Raw genomic sequence first — 11,805 nt, forward strand, 5'->3', positions numbered from 1 at the left:
ACACAACTTGTCTCCTAGCAGCAGGATTTATGTCACCGCTGTCTCTGCAGGGTTGCTTATTCAAAGAGTCATTACAAATTCTCAAATTAAACTGCTTAGCTGTTTGCCGCTTTCCTTGTGTCTCGCTGCTCCTTGGAGTCTCGCTGCTTTTCCACAGCAAGGAAATCAACGGCCATCTTACACAGGCTAACAGCTGAACAATAGTCGTCAGTTCTGTCCCAGTTCTTAGCTATTTACACGTGCAACATACAAAGAATAAAACCAGAAAAACATTATAGATAAAAACACCATTAAAAACATCAATAAATACTGATGGGTTAAAAATAGAAAATTAATATTGCAAAGGCCTGTCTAAACAATATCATTTTTTAAAGGTATCTAGAAGAAGGGAGAGATGGTTCCTGCTGAACCTCTGCTGAGCAGGGCCTGCTTCACTAAATGATCTGTTTCTAGTGAAGACCAATCAAACCTCAGGAGTGCAGTTGGACCTTGTTCCTTTGGTTTTGGTCAAAGGAAGCCATTCCAGAGCTTCCTCAGCTCCCAAGGGAACATACAGTGGTACCTCGGGTTAAGAACTTAATTCGTTCCAGAGGTCCGTTTTTAACCTGAAACTGTTCTTAACCTGAGGTGCCACATTAGCAAATGGGGCCTCCAGCTGCCACTGTGCCATCTCCACGCGATTTCAGTTCTCATCCTGAAGCAAAGTTCTTAACCCGAGGTACTCTTTCTGGGTTAGTGGAGTCTGTAACCTGAAGCATCTGTAACCTAAAGCGCCTGTAACCCGAGGTACCACTATATAGTACTGTTGTTCTGTACTAAGGGAGCTACAGGCATGACCCCTAATGCCAGTGCAAGGCTGTTTATGAATAGTATGAATGAGCTTCATGCGCCTGCACACAGCTGCTTTGCTTCTGCCTTCACATGAGTAGGAAAACAAGCCAAGAAGCTGCAGTAAACTGTGTATTTCCTTTACTCCTGAACCAAGAAACAATAGTCTGGCTAGCTTGGAAGCCAGTATTAAACCATGGGCTTCATATTCCTAGTTTAGATATAACAGGAATCTGTGCAGCTTCCTGGCTTGTTTCCTCATTTATGCAAAGAAAGCAGCTAAGCACCTGTGTGTGAGCTTATTAAAGTGAGATTTGATTGTCCTAACATGGCCATAGTTTGGCCTGGCCCCAGATATTTTGCTGCCTGAGGCAAAGGAACAAGATGATGCCTCACTGAAGACAAGCAGATTCAATGATAGGGGGGGGGGGGAAATCCTCTGCTGCACCTGAGGGAAGCAGGCTATCTTGGGCGGAGGGCACATTAACCAGGCCATCCCGCATGCTTACAGCTGTGTCCTCTAGCGCTCCTCCAGTATCCACCAGCACCTGAAGCAGCTGCCTCAGAACCAGCCTGGGCCATTGTGTGGGCAAAGATGGCCAGGAGGCAGAAACCTTCACTTTGTCAAATGCAGCCTTCTCTAGGGGACTTACCATGTGATAATTGATAATAATACCATGCAAAGGAAACAGAAGTGATTTATTGTCCACATGCGGCTGTTATTAACAAATGACACAATGCTCTGATTTTTGGTTTGTCTGAGGTATCTTTAACCGATCTCAGAAGTCTGTGAGTGGCACCATTACAAACCACACAGGGCAGACCTTGAAACAAAGAACGGCATGCGAAAGTCCTCTTTTCTCAAAGAGAATCAGAAGCCCTGTAGTTAAATTCCTGCTTCTATGGTAATATCGAATCGGAAGGCTCAGGCAGCTGAGTGCAGGAGGAGCCTGACTGACTGTCAGCTTTAGTTTATCATTCATAGGATATTTCTGCATTTGTGTCATAAAGGTCACAGTGTCTGGAACTCGGTGGCTTACTTTAAATCAGTCTGGGTGTTCATGACAGTTTGTTGAGGTGGGGAGAACCACGGTGGCATTTGTGAGAAGGCTTTTTCTTATCCTGCAACGTGTGCCAATCAACAAAACGAAATCACACCTAATATACCTCCAAGAAAGCTGCAGAGCCAAACATTGTAGCATCTCTTTGACAGAGAAGGTGGTCCTTGTTTGGCTTTTATTCAAAGATGTGTATTAGTAATATTTGTGACTAAAAGGTCACTGTGTCACTCCTGAAATAATACAATCTATCTCCCTCCCTCCCTCCCTCCCTCCCTCCCTCCCTCCCTCCCTCCAAGAGATGCAGATCCAGCTACTGATTTTTGGGAAGCCTAACCTGGTTACCCACAGTGAGCATACCTTTGTGTCCCATCCCGCTCCTGTTGCCACTTCTGGGCCCTGGTAGTGCACCTGGCAGTCTCCTGCTCACTATCACACCCTTAGCACAAGCTAAGACATTCACACAAAAAGCCCCTGAACCTTCCTTTTAAAGTACAGGACAACCACCACTATTTGTAGGGCAAGTGTCCCAAATACCTTTAATGTAGGCTGGCCCTGCAGGCCTGTTTGCACAGGTGCTGATGCCATCAAATTATCGGTAATGGGGACCTGGGGGATGGAGACAGAGCCAGCTTGACATCAGACCCAATCTCAGCTGTCTCCCTAGAAGAGAGGCAGCTCCACAGCAGGAGGCCTCAGGCTGGGGGTCTCCAGATGCCCCTCCAACAGCCTGTTGGGCCCTTCATTGGGATCCAGATCTCCACCTCTCATGCTGCTCCTCAGAATCAGACACATCCAGCAGCCTGGGATCTTCTCCCCCAGCCCACTTGGACCCTCTGTGGGGTCTTCTACCTCCTCAGTCTCTCTCCATTCCTTCTCAGCATCCAATCATCCTCTCTATTACATCTCCACAGGACTCAAGACGGTCCCCTCCCCAAATGGCAGTAGGCACTGGGGGGCTGTGGACCCCTCCAAGTGTCCCAGCGTGTTGGGTTCTGACCCCAGGCTTGAGCTTCGGGTGGTATACATGGTTCTCCCCCCCCCATGTTATCTTTGCAACAAGGCTGAGAGATAATTAACAAACTTTCATAACCTCAGAAGCATCACTTACAGTGCAATTACCGGTATATACATGTCTACTCAAAAGCAAGGCCACTGGGGCTTCCTCCCAGGTAAGTGAGTTGCACTTTTAAGTGGTATCCATTTGTTACACTAGTTAATACTGCATCTCTCGCACACATACACCTACTTTGAAACATAAGAATTGCTTCTGAGCAACGTTTTACTTACAACTGACTATGTTTTGCTACCCTAATCTTCCCGCATGAATACTTGTAGCTCAGATACTTGCAGCTGAAGAGATATGCATTTCACCGTGCAAAATCTGGATCTGAACCATGTAAATTCATGGCTGTCATCTAATACATTTCAGCTCTAGATATGTTCATCTGATTTCTTAGCTGTAATACAGCTTCCTGACACTTAGCTGCAAGCACAGCCTGAGCCAGAAAACAATATGCAAAGAGCACAACTCAGGAGAAAGTTAGATTTGCTTTGCTTCGGTTGAAATAAATGAGATATAAGTTCTTAATGTGTGCTTAAACCCTTTGGATTGAAATGAGGCTTAAGCATGTCTGGCCTTCCCTAGAGTATGCCCACAATTTCAAGTGATTATTCCACACCCCCTGGAAGAAACAGCAACTTTTCCAACACTTGTTAGTTAAGATTATACACACACACACACAAACATATACATACTGAGTTTTGATTAATCAGTTGAAACAAATTAGTTTAATGAATGGCCAGCATAGTGGGAGGGTCCTCCTGTGGAGCTGCCCCACCCCCAGCACCAACATTGCTGCCACTTACCAAGATAGTGCAGGGGCAGAGCACTGAGATTGGGGCTGCACAGCCACATAAGGATGATGTAAGAGTGGCATTGTGTACAGACATTGCTTGTTGGCAAGTGACTCCATAAGCACTTGGGTGAACAGGGTGGTTACCACTGGGCCTTGCAGCTCTATCACCCCGGGTGACCTTACCCCCTGTACACTCCAACCCCAGGACACTACCCATGTTCCAGAATTTCATTTTTCAGGCATTAGTCACCAATGCTGATATAATAATGTTGTTGCTTCAGGATGAGAACAGAAATCATGCTCCAGCGGCACAGCGGCAGCAGGAGGCCCCATTAGCTAAAGTGGTGCTTCAGGTTAAGAACAGTTTCAGGTTAAGAATGGACCTCCGGAACGAATTAAGTACTTAACCTGAGGTACCACTGTATAGAGAACCTGTTCAACTGATCAAGCCAGTCTCTTTATAAGATAATGGCCCTCGCTGGCCCAGCTAAGTACCCAGCATCTTAAAGAGTGAACCATGTTGCCATAGAGACGAATGGGTTGTCCTGCCCACCATTTCCTCACTGGATGCCACACCATCCTATCAGGATGAAAGGGAGAAATGTGCTAAGAGGAAGGCACGCTTGGCAAATCCACACCGTGATCAACTCATGTCCGGAAACCAATGTCCCCACTGTGGAAGGACATGTGGATCCAGAATTGGCCTCAGTCACTTACGGACTCATTGTTAAAACCATGTTTATGGAAGACAATCTTACTCAGCTACAAGTGATTGCCAAAGGAGGAGGAGGAGGAGGAGGAAGAAAATGGACCAGTAGGGGCTAGTCTCTGTGTGGGTTTAGGCTGCTGGTGGAAGAGACACAAAGACATTACACACTCACAATGTGCTGAATCCAAAGCTATGGCTTGCAGTGGGCAGGGTGGGGGTGGAAATGCATGAAAACCTGATGGGGAGCCAAGATCTGTTGGAGCCTTAGTGCTGTGAGCCCTTCCATCCTGTGCTCAGGTTGTATAAAGATGTAAATGAAACCGTATGACCTAAAGACACCTTCCTTCCAAGGAAAGCAACCCTTGTGTAAGTGCTGTAAACCTTGCAGTCTCTTGCTGCTTGGAGATTGGGTTGCACACAATAATATGTAGCAGAGCAGTTTCTGAATGAGGGCGAAACCCCAGGAATCCTGTAGCTCAGGGAGCAGAAACTCTCAGGAAGCTGTCATGTTTTTTGACTACTCCAGTAGAGTGTTTTCTAGCCAATCTGGTTTTTGAAACGAACAGTTATTAGGGCTTGCCTTTCTGGAAACAGATACAGATGTTGCTACATATCAGTTGTATGAGTTGTGTCTATTATATGATTATTAGAATCCCAACGCAGCCATTGCTGTTAGTGATTACTATCCCTCTTGTCCTTGAGGCACATTAAGCACCTCTAGGTTAAGTACCAAGAACACCTAATTGTATCTAACCCTTACACCCTCCTGAAATGATTTATTCTAAAGGCAATGTGCTTTTGGGCTCCCGTGACAATTTGAGGGATGAATTCTATTACCCAAGCTTTTCCTGAGTGCATAAGCCATATGGTATCTTCATTGGAGAATGCAACAGAGATCAAATATGTCAAATTTTGGGCAGAATTGCTCTGCGCTCCGCACACACATACATCTTAAAGTGGTTTTGTTTGCTAAGGAAGCAAATGTAGAAGTTCTATATGGTAATGAAATAGGAAATTATATAAATATTGGGTATTCCCAGTGATAACCAGTGAACATATTTCAACAGATTAATCCATATTTATTTTCTTGACAGCTAAATGATAACCTGTTTATTTGCTACTAAGAAGTTCTTGACAGGTTGCATTTAACAAATATTCTGTGTAACTTGGTGCTTGAACTGTAATTTAATTCAAACGGTAGTCAGACACATCAATCTGAATGAATCCTTTGGAAAATAAAATGCTATCAGTTTCCCTTACAAAACCAGAGTCTTCTACTATTGTCTATATTTCATATACTGAAAAATAAAACAGTATATTAATAACCACTTATCATAATGTCAAGGGAGTCAGCTGACATGTGGACCAGCTTTTCATTATACCCTTGAAAATGTCCCTCAGAACTAATCTCTAGCAACGTCAGATGTGTTGTCATGTTACAATGTCTAGATGCACTAAAAAGATTAAGGGACACTTGATTTCCTAGCCATGGTTAAAAGATTGGGAGTGTCCCACATGCTCCTCCCTCTGTCTACTGCTTGTAAAGCCCCTTTCCCCTTCCCCTTCTCAAAGACAATCATGGTTCACTGTCGCTGATGCAATTGCTAATGAGATACTGGCAGAGTTTGCAGATAATGAGCTTGTGACACATTTTTCCACTGCTTGTAATATTTGCTTTTGTAATGAGCCTGGCACCCTTCTCCTGAAACACTGTTCATAATGAAGACAAACGGATGTCCCATTTTTGCACCTTGGTGCTCAGCAGTGCTCAGGCCAGACCAGAAGGGTTGATAGCGGCTGTTGGCATAGGCTAAGATCTGGATTAGCCTCTTAGTCTGGTTGACAGCTCATCCACACTTCTGCTTGCCCCATGCCTAAAAATCTTGGGTCTGAACGGCTTTCTGCTTTTCCCATGCTTTCTACGCACAGGTCAGAGCAGTTTTGTGTTTGCGCTGGAATCTGAACAAACAGCAAACTGCAGAAAACCTGATTGCCTTTTGTTCCAATTCAGTTTTAGTATTCCCATTGCTGGGGGAGGAAAAGTGGCCTCCCAATAGTGAAATACATTTCTCTGGGGCATATGTTCCCTATGACACCTGCATGCTGCACAATAGACTCTGGAGAGCCTTCACACTATGGGCAAATATCCTTGCTGCTGGCTGGTAATGGTGTGTAAACTCTCCGTGCCATAGCGGCACTGCTCTAAACCCACAATCTAAGCCCACACTTACCTGCAAGAAATCCCTATTGAGCTCAACAGGGCTTCCTTCTGAGTAGATAGGTATCAGAGTGCACTCTAAATTTACAGCCACCACCTAGAAACTAGAGTTGGGGTTTTCTGAAAATATCAATGTTGAGCTTCTCAATTTTTTCCCATTTCATGTCTTGCTCCTTTATCTCACCAGTATGGTATAGTGGTTAGAGCATTAGACAAGGACCTAGGAGACCAGGATCATGAAGTTCATGGGGTGTTCCTGGGGCCAGTCACTGCCTCTTAAACTAACCTACCTCACAGTGTTATTGTGGGCATTATATGAGGTTGGGGAGAACCATGTATGCCACCTAGAGCTCCTTGGAGAAAAAGGTGGGATATAAATACAAGTATTAAAATGTGATGAGTTATTTTTTTCTTTAACCAGTTCCAATAAAAATACAAATAATTCTTGCAAATTATGGGTGGTGCTGTGGGTTAAACCACAGAGCCTAGGACTTGCCCATCAGAAGGTCGGTGGTTCGAATCCCCATGATGGGGTGAGCTCCTGTTGCTCGGTCCCTGCTCCTGCCAACCTAGCAGTTTGAAAGCACGTCAAAGTGCAAGTAGATAAATAGATACCGCTCTGGTGGGAAGGTAACGGCATTTCCGTGCGCTGCTCTGGTTTGCCAGAAGCAGCTTAGTCATGTTGGCCACATGACCCGGAAGCTGTACGCCAGCTCCCTCGGCCAGTAAAGCGAGATGAGTGCCTCAACCCCAGAGTCGGCCACGACTGGACCTAATGGTCAGGAGTCCCTTTACCTTTACCTATAATAAACAGATACTTACAAGAATGCATGTAACTCTCTCTCTCTCTCTCTCTCTCTCTCTCTCTCTGTGTGTGTGTGTGTGTACAAACACAAATAATGCTTATAAAATTATTCTGCAGAAACATAGTAACACATAATGTATTTTTGACATAATTATGCATATAATTGGTTGGCCTTTAAAAAAAAATGAAACAAAACCAGCAATCCACAAGCAACTCGGACATAAGTGGGCACATAAGTGGGCACCATCAGGAGGTGGTCCAAGGTAGGCAAAGCTTGATTAGGTTAGAACTAGAAACTTCCATGTATAAACCCATTTTAAATGGATTACTCTTCCATACCTACCAGAAACTACTGATTTCAGCATGGTGGTTGTAACATACGTCCTCACTCACCTGACTAAACTGACTGAAGATGAGCCTTGTAATACTGGCTGGCTCTGTGCCATGATGAATAGTATAGTATATGATGGCCTTGAAAAAAAAATTCTTTCTTTCTTTTAAAAATCATGTGTAGGTGGGCTTTTTTCTTTTTTTATTCTAACCTCTTCATCTTAGAAAGATGTTTTTAGAAGATTAGTTGTAAAATTAGATATTGATTTCTCAGAGTTAAGGATGGGGAAGGCAGCATCAATCCAGCTGCATTAACTATGAAACTGATTGTGCTGATAAACGCATGATTCTGGTTTCCTGCTTTGCTTTATTATTTGAAGAACTTCTTCTTCACTGATGCCATTAAGAAAATTATAGCCGTATCATGTACATGACAGGCAAAGCTCCTATTGTTAGCACTCAGCAGGGAACAAACTCCCTGTAACTAGGATAATGCAGCATCCTTAGCAGAACAAGCAATATCCATTGTCTCTGCAATCCTCCAACATTTGCAAGGGCTTTCGCCTTTCTGTAACTTGCTAAACTTGCATACTATCTGGGAAGGGAAGTTGGACCAAACTTCATTTCTGACTTTGGTTCTCAAAAGCACAGATTAAAGATAGCCATTGTGAACAAAACAGGTATTTGAAAAGTGCTGGGTAATTAGCATCATCTGCATAATTAGCTCCATTGAAAAGCTATCTCCATGCATCAGTATTAGAGCTATGTCAAGCAAGTAGAACTAGCTGCTGATTATTTTGACAGCAATTAAAATTCAATTGCTTCTTATATATGTTATGACGGTGGTATCTCAAGGTGGTATAGATAGAGAAGTACATGGATTAATATGCCAGTGCTGTTGCATTGTTTTGCACCAGGTAATGCTTGACTAGGTCTGTGGTGACGCCAGTTTTGTGTTCTTCTATTTGTAATTAATTGTGCCTTATGGTATGGTATGCTATTTGTGTTGATTCTGATCCGCAGTGAAGAGAGGGATAGACTGCATTATTACATCCTTAAATGTTTTAGATAAATAAAATAACCAGGTGTTGCTGGCACAGATCAATGGAATGACATGCTCTTCAAAGAGAGGTGCACATATAATTTACATTACTGCAGGTGCCTGTTCTACAATATATGTAGCATGACAGTAGATTTGCAATTTCTAACATTAGTAAAATTTAACTCCATGAGTCTGAGAAACAATCATAATTAAAACTTCGCTTGAGGGGGCAAGCCCACCTTGGAATTTATTTGAAATTATCTGAATTCCATGCAGCTCTTAACTCACCCAGCACACATCTGCAGGGTGTCTTAACATACACACCAAATAAACATGCCTGAGGCTTTGCCATGCAGTGCTTCTTCCCCAGCTGTGCAGGACTGATTCAACCAAGCAGGTAGGATAGATAGTTGCCTGGAGCCATTTAATTAAAGGAATGTTCTTCATACCAGAAGCAGGGTCCCAGCTGAGGTTCCATGCTGCATTTAGCATAGCTGGCTACCCTTGCAAAGTGAGTGCATTCCAGAATGACGAATGTGATCCCAATTTTTGTGTGGAGGCCCTTGGGTGGTACTGGAGATGGGCAGCCTTTATATCAGGCACCGTGATGTTTGCATGGAAGTGCTTTAGGGAAGAATCATGTGCCTTTTTCCATCTTTGCCTGGGTAGCTGCCATGGATGCATGCCCTACTGCCATCCTGTTAAAATTTAGTAGTATTGCTGTGGATTAAGCAGCCGTCTTATTTCTTCAACATCCAAAGATAAAGATCACTCCCTCCAATAGCAAACTTAAGTAGTGAGTGCTAACAGGATCACAACCAAAATGGGGCCATTTGAAAAACCTCAATGCTTGGGAAGAGCCTGAAGGTTGCAGACAAGCAACAGCAACAATATTTTCTAAAAACTTTAAGAGAGAGACTCCTGCAACAGCTTGATGCAGTGAGCATGTTCAGTAGTCATTGCATGCTGGAAAAAGGAAACTGAAAAAGGGGCAGCGGAATGCCCTGCTTGAGCTCCTGACAACATAACCTGGAGGAGGGCATGGTGGTTGGCTGGAACCCTAAATGGAAGCACTCCTGCTAGTGTTGGAAGCAGTGGGATGCAATTCTGCTTGTACTGAAGACTGGTGTGTCTGTATGGGAAAGAGTAGATAGAAGAACAGTGGCGTAGCGTGGGTTGTCAGCACCCGGGGCAAGGCAAGTAATTTGCGCCCCCTAACCCGTGGATTTACGCCCCCTAACCCATGGATTTGCGCCCCTAACCCTAACCCCCAGATGTTGCGCCCGGTGCAGCCGGCCCCCCCTGCACCCCCCACGCTACGCCACTGTAGAAGAAGCTCCAAGTTTCATAGACTGTCCTTTCTGACCTAACCTCAACTTCTGCTGAGTAGTTTAATTCCAAATACCAATAGCTAGGAGGTGAGGTTACAGGGTAATATTTGGCTGCAGATCTCTCTTGTACTCATCAATCCATATCTTTATTGAAGAGTGATGAGCTGTTGTAATACTTGGAAATGTACAAGATAGGGAAAAGTAGAGGTGTGAGGTGGAAAAGGTGTGGTGTGGACCTAAATTTTTCATCAGAATACCTGCTGAGCCTTCAGAATCCCAAGCACCATTTTAACTTTTGAACATCCTGGATTTATATGCAGCATCCACAAGTAAGTGAGAGAAGAGGGATGCTGATAACTTTTCTCCAATACAGGAGACTTTGCTGGCCATGTGCAACAGCCCTACTGTATCAGTGAAGTCTCCAGAATGAGGGTGAAATTGCACCATATTCCAGTAGGTTTCCAGCCAGAACCATAGATTTCTTTCCAAATGATGCATGTAGCATCTCTAATCAAAACTCATAGTAGAAGCAGAGCAGTTTGCTGCTCCTTATTAATACCAGATAATGCCTTTTCACTGACAACATTTAGAGTTGTTTATAACTATTTCTTAATAAGCAGTCTCATAAGGCATAACCTAGTTTTCAGTGAGCAATTGCCTTTATTATTTGACAGGTTAATTTTCTGCTGCTGCCTTAAAAGAGCATTCCTTCTATTGCACCACCTTTTGATCTCTGCTACAGTAAATAGAAGAGGCACATACATAATTGAGCAACAGCAACCACCGCTATTTGGGAGTTTCTGCTTCATCCCTGTGTACAGTGTGAAGGGGGGAGCTATTAAATTAGAGTCACCGCTGGTGGTACCTCAGATCCCAGCACCAGGCAACTGTCTTTGGTAGAGCTGCAAGGGCCCTCTCTTCCTGCCCCACCCCTTGTGCAAGATTCTGTGGTGAGTTGTGAAAGCAGATCAGCAACATCCTCCGCTGAAAGTACGTGATTTGAGGTGCATGACCTGTGGCTTTGGGCTACATGTGGCATGCATCCTAATTTCATGTGGCTCTAGGGAGTGGGTGGGAGTGAATATCATACACACACTCAAACACACACTATTTCTCCCTCTCCCTTTCTTGCATATGGGGTAGCTCTGATCCCTCCCAATGCTAGCATGTGCTCCAGAGAGATTAGTTCCAAGGGACTGCAGCCCTCAATGTGAGGGTGGGGAAAAAGTTGTCCACCCCTGTGATACAGAGTTTCTGAGAAGTGTTCTGGCTAGTTTTGCTCTGCTTACCAAGAAATCTTTACTGAGATAACATGTGAAAGTCCCTCCTTGTATGTCTTTCTTTCTAGGTTTCATGTCATGCAGAGGAGAATAATAAGCAGAGCATCACTTCATTTATTTTCTTCCTTTTTCCTTTGTATGTTGACATAGACCTAAGAAGACCATTAACCGGTTCTGAGGATGCCTTCTGTCTGAGCATGTGTGGGATTCAGCAGAGTTTGTGGTTCCTGTCCATTGTATAAATGTCCCAAGATACCTCAGCCAAACATTACAGATGATCATTATTTCAAGCCGGCGGCCTATTTCCATACAGCCCTGCTCCTTTTATAAAACATGAAGTGCGCT

The 11,805-nt window shown here is 44.0% G+C and overlaps 1 protein-coding gene across 2 annotated transcripts in view; it reads left to right on the forward strand.

The window, feature by feature from the left end:
• Positions 1–11,805, forward strand: part of NAV2 (neuron navigator 2) — a 559,460-nt gene that overhangs the window by 212,473 nt on the left and 335,182 nt on the right. The gene's annotated exons all lie outside the window — the stretch shown is intronic.

This window comes from Podarcis erhardii, assembly GCF_964252035.2.
Source record: "Podarcis erhardii genome assembly, chromosome: 1".
NCBI classification, from domain to species: Eukaryota; Metazoa; Chordata; class Lepidosauria; order Squamata; family Lacertidae; genus Podarcis; species Podarcis erhardii.